This window comes from Mustela nivalis (assembly GCF_964662115.1).
Source record: "Mustela nivalis genome assembly, chromosome: 2".
NCBI classification, from domain to species: Eukaryota; Metazoa; Chordata; class Mammalia; order Carnivora; family Mustelidae; genus Mustela; species Mustela nivalis.
Window position 1 is genome coordinate 107,851,075 of NC_139021.1, and position 13,761 is coordinate 107,864,835.

Below are 13,761 nucleotides of genomic sequence, written 5' to 3' on the forward strand. Positions count from 1 at the left end.
ATACCATAGCCAATGGACAAATTCAAGTTCAGTCACAGGAGACACATTCCAGGCACCCCCTGGCCACACCCAGCTGGTGCTGCTGTGTTGGAGGTTGGGATAGAGCTCTTCTCAGTCACACAGGGAGTTCTGTGGGACAGCACTTTCCCCATGCTTCCCAGGCACACATTTATTTAGAAGATCTTTTTTTTTTCTTTTTTTGGTGTTCTGTTGATTATTAATAATTGTGAACACATCATGTTGATTATTAATAATTGTGAACACATCATCTCCCAATAAATAAATGCAGAAGATTTAATTCTTTGAAGAACCCATCCAGACATAGACCAGAAAACTCCTTCCTAGACAAAACCCATGCCTTCCCTTACATAAGTCATTGGCAATGATGCTTTATATTGTGTAGTACTTATATCCTATTGTGAAACCCTTTATCTTTAAACAGTCATACTTCCTGGGAATCAACCCCGATCACGGGGTGTTGTAATTCTCTCCCTGAAGACAGACCAAATGAGATCATTTATCTTTAGAAGTGCCAAGGCTGGGGGTGGGTTTAAGGGTGAGACCCCTGGGTGCAAATCTTCAGACCATGAACTAATAGCTTTATTTCGGGCAAATGCTGCAACACGATGGATGTTTTAGAGATTACAGAGTTGCTGGTGGAAGCATAGCTGTGGCGCGAGGCTGGCTCTCGGTTATCTGTGTTCAGATGAAAGGAGTCCTTGCTCCGGGGAGCACACACAGCCGTGGGGGTCCTAGCCCGCCACGGCCTCTCTCCAGGACAAGGTTCAGAGCCACCGTCAGCTTTGATCCCACTGCTTTACAGGAAATCTTAGGGGAAAAGGTCTCTGCTAATGAGGGTTGAGAACATACTTGCCACACACATTCCAGTCTTGCTTTCTGGAAGTGCACTGCATCCAGCCTGACGAAAAGGAGACATGGGAAAGCAAGGAACGGAGCGACAGGCATCAATGGAAGACTTGCCCACTGGGTCCTGCCCGGCCACCCACTAATCTCATGCAATTCTCACAAATGCAGAAGGACAGGCCCTACCATCCCAGCCCCCACGTGCAGAAGTGAGGACTCAGCCAAGGCTGCTCCCGACGGTGGGGGACAGACAAGGGGCTGTGCACATTGCAGCTCTCAGCCTGACTCTGTAGCTTTGCCACCTGTCTGCAACCTGCCGTCAGTGTGCTGCCCCCATCCTGGCTTCCCAGATGCACCCTTCAGTGCCTTATTTTCCTGCTCTCCCCACACTCTCAAGGTCAGACGTAGGTGGGGAAGATGCCACGGCTGGCTCTGCTGGAAGCCACGTTAGCAGTGCTGGGGGAGAAGGGCAGCTGTCCAGCGTCCATGACTCCACCAAGGCCGTGTGGGGTCTGAAGTCTGTACTTCCCACGCAGCTGATATTGGGGTCCTTGCACCCCCTGAGATCCGTGTCCCCAAATTCTGGGGAAGACGGGGTGCGAGGGAAAACACCAATCCAGAAAAATCTCACTGGTATCCACCAAAATAGGGACTGGTAAAAGGAGAAAACCTGGAGCAGTAGGGAGACATTTATTTATACATTTCCTAGAGAGCAGAAGCTCATGTGGGGGCAGCCAGTGACAGAAAAAGGCCACTGAATTAGGATATTTTGGCAACTATGCTGAAAGGGGAAAAAAAGGAAAGAAGACACACAGAGACGGGTCCCATGTTTCTCTGGGCAATAAGAATGGTCCAGCCAAATATAAGGCAGTGTCATAAGAGGTCTTCTCAACATATCCAGAGTCCTTGGAAAAGGAACTCAGGGCCCTGGGTGAAGTTGGCTCCCTGACCCGGAAAATCCTTTCCCAGCCTGGGGAAGAACAAGGCTTCCAGGAGAAGGCAGTGCTCACTGCTGGCCTGGCCCCCATGGGGAGCCCTGTGCTAAGGCGCAAGGAAGTGGACAGGTGCAGAACAGGCAGATGGAGCCAGTGGCGGGCATGAGACAAGGCTGTGCACAGCTGTCCCCCTGCCCCACTGCTCAGGCCACAGGTCACAGGCTCACCTCAGGAAAGGTTGAGGGGGGAGCAAGGAGAACTCATAACACCCCAGAACAAAGGAAGTTCCTGAGCCAGTAGTGGGTGGAAAAACAGGGCTCCGGGCAAACACCGTGCAGGGAGAAGGGATAAGTGGCCATGGCGAGAACATTCTAGAAGTATATGCAAGTGAAGAAGAGAATTCCTTACCAATGTTTTAGGCCATAGTAAATTTAGAGGAAATGTAGATTTAATGAGTAACAGGCATAAAGGAGAGCTGGTAAAATCAGGAAGATGAAGACAGACAGTTGCAGATTTCTCAGTAAAGACTGGATGGCAGAACTGAAGCCACCACAGAACTGATAGATTACGGTGAAGGAGGAGCATACGGCACAGTGGGGAAACACTGGCAGAAACCAGTGTTGAGATGAGCTCATCCAACGCAGAAGGAAAAGGCAATCACACTGCACGTTTAAAAACAGTAAAACAAGGGGTTGGGGGGAAGCATATGGTGATATTTACAAGTTCTCCCCAGCATGCCAAGGCACTCACTTAGTGCTTTGTACATTTTTACGTAGCAACAGATTTTTTCTAATTAGTGAGACACTGGCCCATACTTGTTTTTTTTTTTTCCTTTTCTTTTCCATTCAGGAACAAATGAACAATATCATACATACCACTTTTGTAAAGGAGGCAGAATGAGTCTTCAAAAAGCTGAGTAATAATCATGCACTAATAAAAACAAACAAAAAAGCAGAAAATATACCTGCATGGTGAGGTCACATGCCAGCTGCCGGGGTCTGCCATCGATCCTGTATTTATGGGGGGGGGTGCTTCCTTCTCTCCCTGTGAGCCCCATCTCCAGAGTCACTAGAACAAGACCGTGTGAGTCTTTGTGTGTTGTGATACACTCATGTCTGCTCTAGAAACACTCGGAGCAGAGCTGAGCGAACTGAATCGTAGATCCTACCACCGTTTTTAAAGGGAAACATCATTCTAGTGGAAAGGATGGGGCCATTTCATCTGCACGTCCTACATGCCACGGGGGTGAGATGCTCCTTCCCCAAACCAATTCCACTCACTTCTCGGTCTCAGAGGGACAAAGGCACAGTTTGCTTAGACAGAGTACATGGACCTGCAACCACTAAAATACATTTAAAACCACATGGGATGAGTGTTTTGTTTTCCACACAGACCCCCGAGGTGTTACACCTTTGTGTAAACACTCTTTTTCAGATTTATTGGAAAATTATCACATTCGGGGAAATGAGTTAAAACTTTCAAACCTATTCAGAGATACATATGTTTTAAAAACACAACTTCCTCCAAGAAAGACATTTATTTCTTTCACATAAACAATTTTCTCACATGAGCATATTCTGCTGATGTGTATTAAAAGATATCAAGGGACAGATGAGGGACGTGTGAAGTGAAGATTCACCGAATAGCCCTCGACCTTCACATCTGGGCATAGAACCTCGTTGTGTTCACTTCTAATTGTCACCCCAAGCCTGGAAATCAGTCATCCTTGGAGATGGGGAAGGTCTGGATAGACTTGCTGCAAGCAGTCTGCTCGCTGGAAAGGCAGGTCGCAGGGCAGGGCCACCCACACTCAGGTGACCTTGGACTAGGGGAGCAGGAGTGAGGAGAGCTGCCAGCTCTGGGCCAATGCCGCGGTGATTTTACGCTTGTACGTTACCTTCATTTGGACTTCATTTCTTGTCAGTTCACTCCCCAAATATGATTCATTTGCCATGTTTTTGCCATGAGGTGACAGCATCCAGCTGTATTTTTTTAATGTGAAGAATCCTTGTTGCCTACCTTGTTCCTGTAGCTCTTAATAAAGTTAAGGAGGGAAAAAAAAAAAAAAAAGAGGACAAGAAAACCCCAGAAATGTATATGTCACTCAAGTACCAAACCTTAAATAGATTTTCAGAGATATTTACCAGTTTAAGGATAGACCTAAGTAGTAAGTTGTTTATTTATTTTTTGACCAAAAGATTCAGCTAATGAAAAATATCTGTGGGCCCTTTGCATGCATGGCAGATAGACTTGAAAAAGTGGTTCTGTTGCACTTGGATCCATTTAACGTCTGAAATCCTTTCCTAACCTTTATTTTCTTACTCTTGAAGTGAAACATTGTTTCTCCTTTACCCTTTACGCCAGCTACTACTTGGAGGTCTGACACACACTGTACGGAATCACTCCAGGAAGGAAGAGGAGGAGGTAGGAGGCTCAGGGTGTCACTCTTTCAGTGAATTCTCACAAAATCCTTGAGTTACATCTTCCAAAAGGGGAATTTGGAATTTCACATCTTCCAAAAGCAGAAAAGTCTGAAAATAAACCTAAACCATCACCACAGTCTTTGCCATGAGTGTATCGACCCACCAAAAGTTTTCTCCCACCTCATTCCTGTTTGTCCCAGGAAGACTTGACATAAGATCTATCCACTCAGCAAACTTTTAAAAAAATTTTTATTTATTTGAGAGACAGAGAGAGAGCATGAATGGGGGGAGGCACAGAGGGAGAGGGACAGGCACACCGCTCCTCTGGAGACTGCGCAGAACAGGTTGTCTTTGCTACGACTCTTCCAGGGGCCTGGCAGCCTTGGAAGCCAGAGGCAGATGACTTGTCCGGGCTCAGAGCAGGTGCAGGATCCACCGCTCTTCCTCCCGTGCCCAGACTGACATGCCTTCGTGTCAGACGTCCTCACTGCTGAGTCATTCTTGCTGATCATTAGCTGCTAGTACAGCCCAACCGTGAGCTGTTATTGAAATGACAACTCTGAAGAAATTTACAAGATTGAAAGACTCTTTCAACTATGATTCACAGTTTGATCCAAAACAGGGAAAGTAAAGAGATGAGAAATTTTGTGAAACAGCAGGAACCAATCAGGAGAAAGCGAGGCTGACAGGTCCAGAGACACAGGCCCTGGTTTTGGACATTTATGCAAATGACGTGTGTGTCTGCTGCCCCACGCAGAAATGCCAACAATTTGTGAAAGGCAAGCCCCCTTCTCATGGCGATGCCAGGCCCCATCCCCTGGGATCAATATGAAGACATTTCAATGATTTTTATGAGCATGATATGTTTTGTACAATCATATACATGAGTGACCTTGAAAATCTTTAAAGAACCAATCCATGCTGTCCTCAGGATCCTACATAGCATGAAAGCAACGTGCTTGATGTGGGCAATTTACCATGAAACAACTCTCTTGACATCGGCTGTATTTACCACTTAGCTCTTCCCTTTCACAATTTCTTTGTGTGAAGAAATATTCCTTTAAATTATCCATTCAGTGAAAGGAGGAAAAAAACCCACTATTTCTGTACTCATCCCTGGATCTGTTTTAAATATTCGAAAAAAAATAATGAGTGTTTTACAAAGTAAAATAACTTAAGTCAGGGTCAAAATCAGCTTTAGCTAATATTATACATACATCTCTCCCTTCTCCCTCCTGAGATGTGACCTTTGATTCTGAATGAGCTCATCCCTTCTCTTGGCCCACCCTCCAGCCACTTTACTTTAGCCCTGTTGGTGTGGACGCTAGGTGAGCGTGAACCCCATAGGTCTGGTCATTTGGGCTCTTATCTATAAATATGTGTCCCCCTTTTTTTGAATTGCAATTACATTGAATTGAATTCTCATTTGTAGAACATTTATGGAAAATAGCTTTTAAAGCAACTTTAAATTTTTTAATGAGGAAGAGCTGCTGGTTTGCAAAATAATGTTCATTGACTTAAAATAATTATTTGTAACATGGTTTTAAGCAAGCTAGGAGATAATTATTGCATAATTTAAAAATCAATTATAGCATAAGTATTTAGATGGTAACAGACCATTTAGGGAGATTGAATTAATGTACTTCAGATATTCTCTTACCAAGATACAATGCTAAAATCAGAATTTCTTACTTAATTACAAGGTGTAGTCGTGAATTGCAGACACCATAACTTGGAAAAGCATCTTACAATTCTATTGCAGGTGAGAACTCTTGAGATTTACTCTACCTTTTAGAATCCTTATGCCCTCATTTGGAAGAAAGAATGAATAGTTACCTGGAGACAATACAAGGATTTTGCAAATGACAGACACTAGCAAAAGTGGTTACAGTATATGGAGGTTCCTCAAAATGTTGAAAATAGAACTGCCCTATGACCCAGCAATTGCACTACTTGGTATTTACCCTAAAGATACAAACGTAGTGATCCAGAGGGGCACGTGCACCCGAATGTTTATAGCAGCAATGTCCACAATAGCCAAACTATGGAAAGAACCTAGATGTCCATCAACAGATGAATGGATCAAGAAGATGTGGTATATATACACAATGGAATACTATGCAGCCATCAAAAGAAATGAAATCTTGCCATTTGCGATGACGTGGATGGAACTAGAGCGTATCATGCTTAGCGAAATAAGTCAAGCGGAGAAAGACAACTATCATATGATCTCCCTGATATGAGGAAGTGGTGATGCAACATGGGGGCTTAAGTGGGTAGAAGAAGAATCAATGAAACAAGATGGAACTGGGAGGGAGACAAACCATAAGTGACTCTTAATCTCACAAAACAAACTGAGGGTTGCTGGGGGGAGGGGGTTTGGGAGAAGGGGGTGGGATTATGGACATTGGGGAGGGTATGTGCTTTGGTGAATGCTGTGAAGTATGTAAACCTGTTGATTCACAGACCTGTAACCCTGGGGATAAAAATATATGTTTATAAAAAATAAAAAATTTTTAAAAAAGTGGTTACAGTATGCTTTCATTTGTCTTTAAACACTGAACATTGTTTCCTTTTTCCACATGATGTAAACATGTGCCAAATTTTCATTTTGAATGGGCAATATCATACCACTCTGGTTATAAAATAAATTTTCCTTAATAGCAAAACAAAACAAAACACACACAAATGCTCTTTCCCCCCTTTTATTCAGATCAAATCTAATTTCATACATATTAACAAAAAAATACCTTTGATGTATATATCACAGATTAGTAATTCAACTGAGATTCTTTCGAGGTCCTAGTTAATGAAAATATTAAAGCATTCATTCTATTCCACTCCATTTATGGTGAGCTGGGTTCTTCAGCAGCTCTCTGGGAGCAATTGAGAAGCTCACAGCACAGCAGGAACCCCCTGGGCTTCCTTAGCCAAGCAGGTGGTAGTGGCCCCCTGGGGTCCTTTCCTGGGTATTGCAACATTCCATGAACTATGACAAGCATTCACGTTTGTGTATCTCCTTTTTATGCACAACATCCTAGTAAGTCATCCAGAAGAGTTACCTACTGGCACCCTTGTTAGATGTGTTTTGTGATAATTGTATAATTCTTCTTTTTTGTAGGGTTTTATTTACTAAAAAAATCTTTTTCAATATGTTATGTTAGTCACCATACATCATTAGTTTCTGATGTCATATTCCATGATTGATTGTTTGTGTAGAACACTCAGGGCTCCATGCAATATGTGCCCTCCCTAATTTCCATCACTGGGCTAACCCATTCTCCCACCCCACACAAACCCTCAGTTTTCCAGAGTCCATAGTCTCTCATGGTTTGTTTCCCCCTCTGATTTCCCCTGCTTCAATTTTGCCTTCCTTCTAATGTTTTCCATGCTATTCCTTATATGCTATTCCATATGGATATGCTATACCCATGCTATTCCACAAATAAATGAAACCATATGATAATTGACTCTCTCTGCTTGACTTACTTCACTCAGCATTATCTCCTCCAGTCCCATCCATGTAGTTGTAAAAGATGGGTATTCATCCTTTCTAATGGCTGAGCAATAGTCCATTGTCTGTAGGGACCACATCTGCTTTATCCATTTGTCTGTTGAAGGGAATCTCAGCCCTTTCTATAGTCTGGCTATTGGGACATTGCTGCAATGAACATTGGGGAACAAACAATCCTAAATTTGTATGGAACCAGAAAAGACACTCAAATCACCAAGGAAATGTAGAAAAAGAATAACAAAGCTGGGGGTATCACGCTGACTGATTTCAAGCTATATTACAAAGCTGTTATCACCAAGACAGCATGGTACTGGCACAAATACAGACACATAGATCAATGGAACAGAGTAGGGAGCCCACATATGGACCCTCAACTCTATGGTCAAATAATCTTGGACATAGTGGGAAAAAATATCCAATGGAAAAAAGACAGTCTCTTCAATAAATTGTATTGGGAAAATTGGGCAGCTATATACAGAACAATGAAACTCAACCATTCTCTTACACCACACATAAAGATAAACTCAAAATGGATGAAAGACCTCAACATGAGACAGGAATCCATCAGAATGGTAAAGGAGAACATGGTCAGTAACCTCTTCGACATCGGCCACAGCAACTTCTTTCAAGACACATCTCCAAAGGTGAGGGAAACAAAAGCGAAAATGAACTTTTAGGACTTCATCAAGATAAAAAGCTTCTGCACAGCAAAGAAACAGTCAATGAAACAAAGAGGCAACCCATGGAATGGGAGAAGATATTCGCAAATGACACTACAGAAAAGGGCTGGTATGCAAGATCTATAAAGAACTTCTTAAACTCAACATCCAAAAAGCAGATACTTGTATAATTCTTAAGCAGAAGTGTTACACATTACCTACAAAACATAGTTCAAGGGTAATAATCCAAAATTAGGTTTATTTACTATGTATATGTTAGCGTTGCCACGCATCTAATACAATCCTCCTCTTACTAATCTGAAACAAAAACGTTCACTGTACTTCCTTGATCAGATCAGATCAGATCCATAACTATGCAAGTCTTAGAATAATGATTATCTCCTAAAACTTCTTTAATGGAACTGTTTCTATGTTTTATCACTGGTTTAGAAATAGCAGTTTTCAGGACACCTGAGTGACTCAGTCAGTTAAGCGTTTGCCTTTGGCTCAGGTCATGATCTCAGGGTCCTGGGATTGAGCCCCACATCGGGCTCCCTGCTCAGCTGGGGGCCTGCTTTTCCCTCTGCCTTCCATTCTCCATGCTTGTGTGCTCTCTCACTCTCTCTCTCTCTCTTTCTCTCTCTCGGTCACAAATAAATAAATAAAAATCTTCAGAAAATAGCAGTTCTCTTTAGCAGTGGTAGTGGTCAGATAACGTATTAACTGAAAAAATGTTTCATTTTGCTAGCTTCTGAGGACAAGCTGAGGAGAAATCCTTGACAGCAGACACTGGCTGTCATAGGCAGGCATCCTGCCAGCTCTACTTTGGGGACCCAAATAGGAACAAGATCCCCCCATCTGCCCTCCGCCCCAGAAGAAACTTCCATGGAGAAATTCAGGATTGAAGTGAATGAATACGTTAGAAATTGTTGGGGAGATCATCCACAGTCTCCTTCTGCAGTCTATAGCTGAGCGTCTGAGGGAGTCACGAGGGTCTATCAGAGGGGATCTGGGAGACGTGACAGGCCATGCCCAAGACCTCAGGTCATGGCCCCTCTCAGTGAGTACTCCTGGCTGGGATCTTAGCAAGCATTTTGTCATTAATACCAAGAAAAGCTCTACAGTGGGAGGACATAGACTTCCTTTCAGATTGAAGCTTAGAAGACTGAGGATGGAGACCATAGGTTTTCTATAGAAAATCTTCAACCTTCTATTGAATGTTGAAAATTAGAAATAGGCTTAAAGAAACAGCTGTTTATCGGTCTTCATGATTCTGGTGCTAATCACAGCTTCATGGGGGCTCCCCTTCCACTCACTCCCCAGCTGGGTGGGAGACAACAGACTGAGCAATGACTTTGGAAACCACCCTAGCATCTCCGTGGGACGTTTTTCTTCTTCTGACTTGGGTTTCTAACTGTCCCTGTATTTAGGGCATTCTGTAGTTTTTCAGAGTTTCAGCTTGGGCTCATCTTATGTTTGAGGGATTCATCTGAGTCTAGACTACACTGTAAGGTACAGGATGTCATGTCATTAAAAAAATCCACAGTCAACAGAAAATAGGAAACGAGCACAGATTCTTTCTTGAGGAAGGGTCTGGAGCCTTCAGCTCTCTCACAGAAGATTTGTGATCAGGCGTTGATGCTGACACATGGGACTTTACAGAGCGCCGAGATCTAGGAAAACCACAGGCATTAAAAAAACCCTTGCCCTTTGGTGCTCCGGAATGGGTGTCCTGAAAACTCCTATTTGTAAACCAGTGATAAAACGCAGTCCTATCTACACCTCCTTCCACTGAAGGCGTAGATAGGACTCAGTCGCAGGTGCTCCCTCATTTCCCTGTGACAGGCCAGACACAGACCCTCCACATTCCCATTCTCTGTTTCATAACTAATTGGCTAAACCTCTCATCCCCACTGATCAGTCAGAACAAAGCACTGACTAATGGAACTTGGTGATGTCCTTGTCCTTCCCCCAGCCTCTGAACAACCTCTCCAGAGTGCATGCTGGCCTCAGCATCGGATACCTGATGACTCCACCCTTCTCCCCGGCTCCCCACTCCCCTTTCTGGCCTGTTCTCTCCTCCCCATGCAAGAAAACTCCTCTCTCTCTCTCTCTCTCTCTTTTTTTTTGGTCCTACCCCCCCGTTCCCCTGAAGAAGATGTTTTCAGATCTTCTGGCCGGAGGTTCTCCTGTTTGGATGGTCCCCTCCCATCATTGCAATAGCTTCTTTCATCTTCATGCAATGATCCTTTTGAATACAAATTCTCTGTATTAACTTCTGATTTGTTTTTTTGTATGATAATAGCAGGGTCAGGTCTAGAAAAACAGCTCCTTCAAAAAGAAAATAGACGAAAGCTGATTATTTGCAAGAATGGCCCTGATTTTGTTTTAAGTATTTGGTTAAGCAGGACATGTGAGCATTCTATCTAGAATTTTCCATAGCCTTCGGGTCCTGCTTATTTGACAGAGAACCCTGGGAATGTACGGCTGCTTCAAAGACACTTTTGTTGGCACTTCTCATGTAGAAATCTAATACTGTGGTAGGTTAACCAATGCATTCCTCATCCCCTGGTCTCTGGGTGCCTCCCAAATTCTCTACTGTTCAGGCTACCCCTTGGCATCTACTCCTTCAAAGTGGGGGTTGTTTTAGCAGAAATGCAAAGAGAAAGAAGAGTAGATGCTCGTGTTCTGAGCTTTAATAAAATAGGGGAAATGCCTGATATCAGAGGACTGAGTGTTCCTCATCCCAGAGCACATGAGGAGTTGTGGATTGAGATGGGGAAAGGAGCGGTATTGTCGTCATGATGTTCTCCTATACATGTAGACGGCGGCCTTACATGTGAGTGGCCAAGGGTGCTGCGGGAAACTTCCCTGCACAGACAAGAAGAAATGTCCACATACAAGTCACAGCAGAACCTCCCATGGCATTCCACATCATTCAACAAAAATATATGTAACATTTACCGTCTGGCAGGCACATGTCTAGGCTCTGGGCACAGAGCAATCAATAAAGACATGGAAAAGAAAATCCTTTTCTCACGAAGTTGTTTTGTGTGTAATCCCACCAAGGTAACCAATAAGTAAAACCACAAATAAGTAAAATCTACCAAAGTATTAGATTTCTACATGAGGAAGTGCAAATTCCTTCAAATATAAGGAAATGCTGCAAAATTGAAAAGGGGGTATAATTTCACACATATACACAAAAAACCCTGGAGGAATTTTTAGAATATTATGAGTAAATTTTAGTACTTGCATCCTGTTAACCCAATCAAATGTTGGAATGTTGGAAGTCAGAGGTTTTGAAGCCAAATAAAGGAAGTGGGGTAGGGAATGTGGAGGGCTGGGCAACCATCTTCACCAGGGAGGGGAGGAGAGTAGGCATTCGTGTGTTGAGACTATGTAGTTCAGCAGACATTGAACAGGTGAGACACCATGAAGATAATTTACCCGTGTAGAAGCACAGGCAGGGGGCACCTGGGTGGCTCAGTGGGTTAAAGCCTCTGCCTTTGGCTCAGGTCAAGATCCCAGGGTCCTGGGATTGAGCCCTGCATCAGGCTTTCTGCTCAATGGGGAGCCTGCTTCCCCTCTCTCTCTGCTGCCTCTCTGCCTACTTGTGGTCTCTCTCTCTCTCTGTCAAATAAATAAATACAAAAAAAGAAAGAAAGAAAGAAAGAAAGAAAGAAAGAAAGAAAGAAAGAAAGACAAGCAGAGCCCAGTGCCTTGGAGCCCTTGGGCAGAGACTCAGCATTGCTAAGATGTTGAAAATATTGTCATAAAATAAAGGCCCAGGGAAATGCTCAAGTGACATTTACCCCAGTCCTTGTGTGTGCCTTCTTGCCACATTCCCTCTGGCATTTTTCATTTGGAATATGGGAGTGGAATTGAACACCTTGCGTAACTTAGCTGATAGGGCTCAATCATACAGTGAGATTGTTAATGTCTTTGGGCATCTTCACCCATCTACGTGAGAGTCAGCTCATCCTGCAAATTCAAGTCAGTTCCTTTTCCTGGGACTCAGTTTACTCATCTGTAGGCAAGAGGGTTAGTCGAGGTAGGACACAGGCTCTAGTCCCTGTGCCTGTCTGTTTCAGCGGAAGACAGTCTGATGGGGGCTAAGTTCTCAGTGTCCCAACTCCACGCATCCAAGAGTAGACGTCCATGTTTTTGCCGACCTGTCTTTGTTCACGACTGGGATGCATCTCCTCAATGCTCTAGGTATCAAGACATAAAGTCTGACAGAATAAATCATCCTTGTGTATTTTCTCCTCCATTCCCTCCTGAGTTATATTTCCTTTTCCCATCAGAATCAATTTTCTACATTTCTTAAAGGCGAGTCTTTTGACAAAATGCACATTATTTATACTTGCTGAGAGAAAGGGGATTTTGCCCTCACTTTGCTGGAGATACATTTACAAATCATAAATGACAGACCCTATAGTGGCAACAGTTTTCTTGACATGGTCTTTACTTTTGTTTTTCCTCTTGGTCACATGAGAACCAGCACAGCAGATGTGTCACTAATTCTTTTTTTTTTTTTAACTTATATGAAAAATCAAGGTCTGTTTTCTTTTCTATTAAAACATATCCCCCCCCCTCTCATATTAGGGAAGGGTTTTCTGAAAGACTTACTGTTGACTCAAGAAATACCTTTTTTTAAAATACAAGGGAATGTTGCAAAATTGAGGAAGGAGTGTAATTTCACACATATCCACAAAAAACCCTGGAGGAATTTTTAGAATGGTATGAGTAAATTTTACTACTTGCATCCTGTTAACCCAATCATAAACTTAAATTAGCTTAATTTACTAAACTGTGTATTTTTTGGACCGAACTTTCAAGGGTAGACAAAGGTCAGTTAATAATTACGCTCCTTATGGGCTAATAAAACAGGTTCCAGTGAGTCAGAATAAACCAGTTCTGAGGTGGGCTAACTCAACTGTACCCTAGCAGCCTTTCCCACACTAAAGCCATCGTTGTAATTAATCTCCCCACATGATCTCCTTGATTTAAACATCAGTGAACATCAAAAAAAAAAATCTTTATCATTGGGCGGGTACCTTAAAGTTCTTGAGGACCTGTCTTTTTACCTAGAAATAATGAAGTGGGAGGGTCATATTAATGCTCCAACCAGCTTGTCTGTATCCTTGCACAACGAGACTAACCTGCTGTGTTTTTAGGGAAATGCAATGTGGTTCCATCTTTGCTTCACTCTTTCAAGTAATAGGATAGAAAGCAGTGATTTTGATAGAAAAGGAGTTTGATAGATACGGTGTCACTCAGGCTTAGCCTTCTCTTTACTTGGGGGAGACTCCCAATGACAGGTCCATTGTTAGAAATTTCCCACAAAACTCTAAAGCATAAAA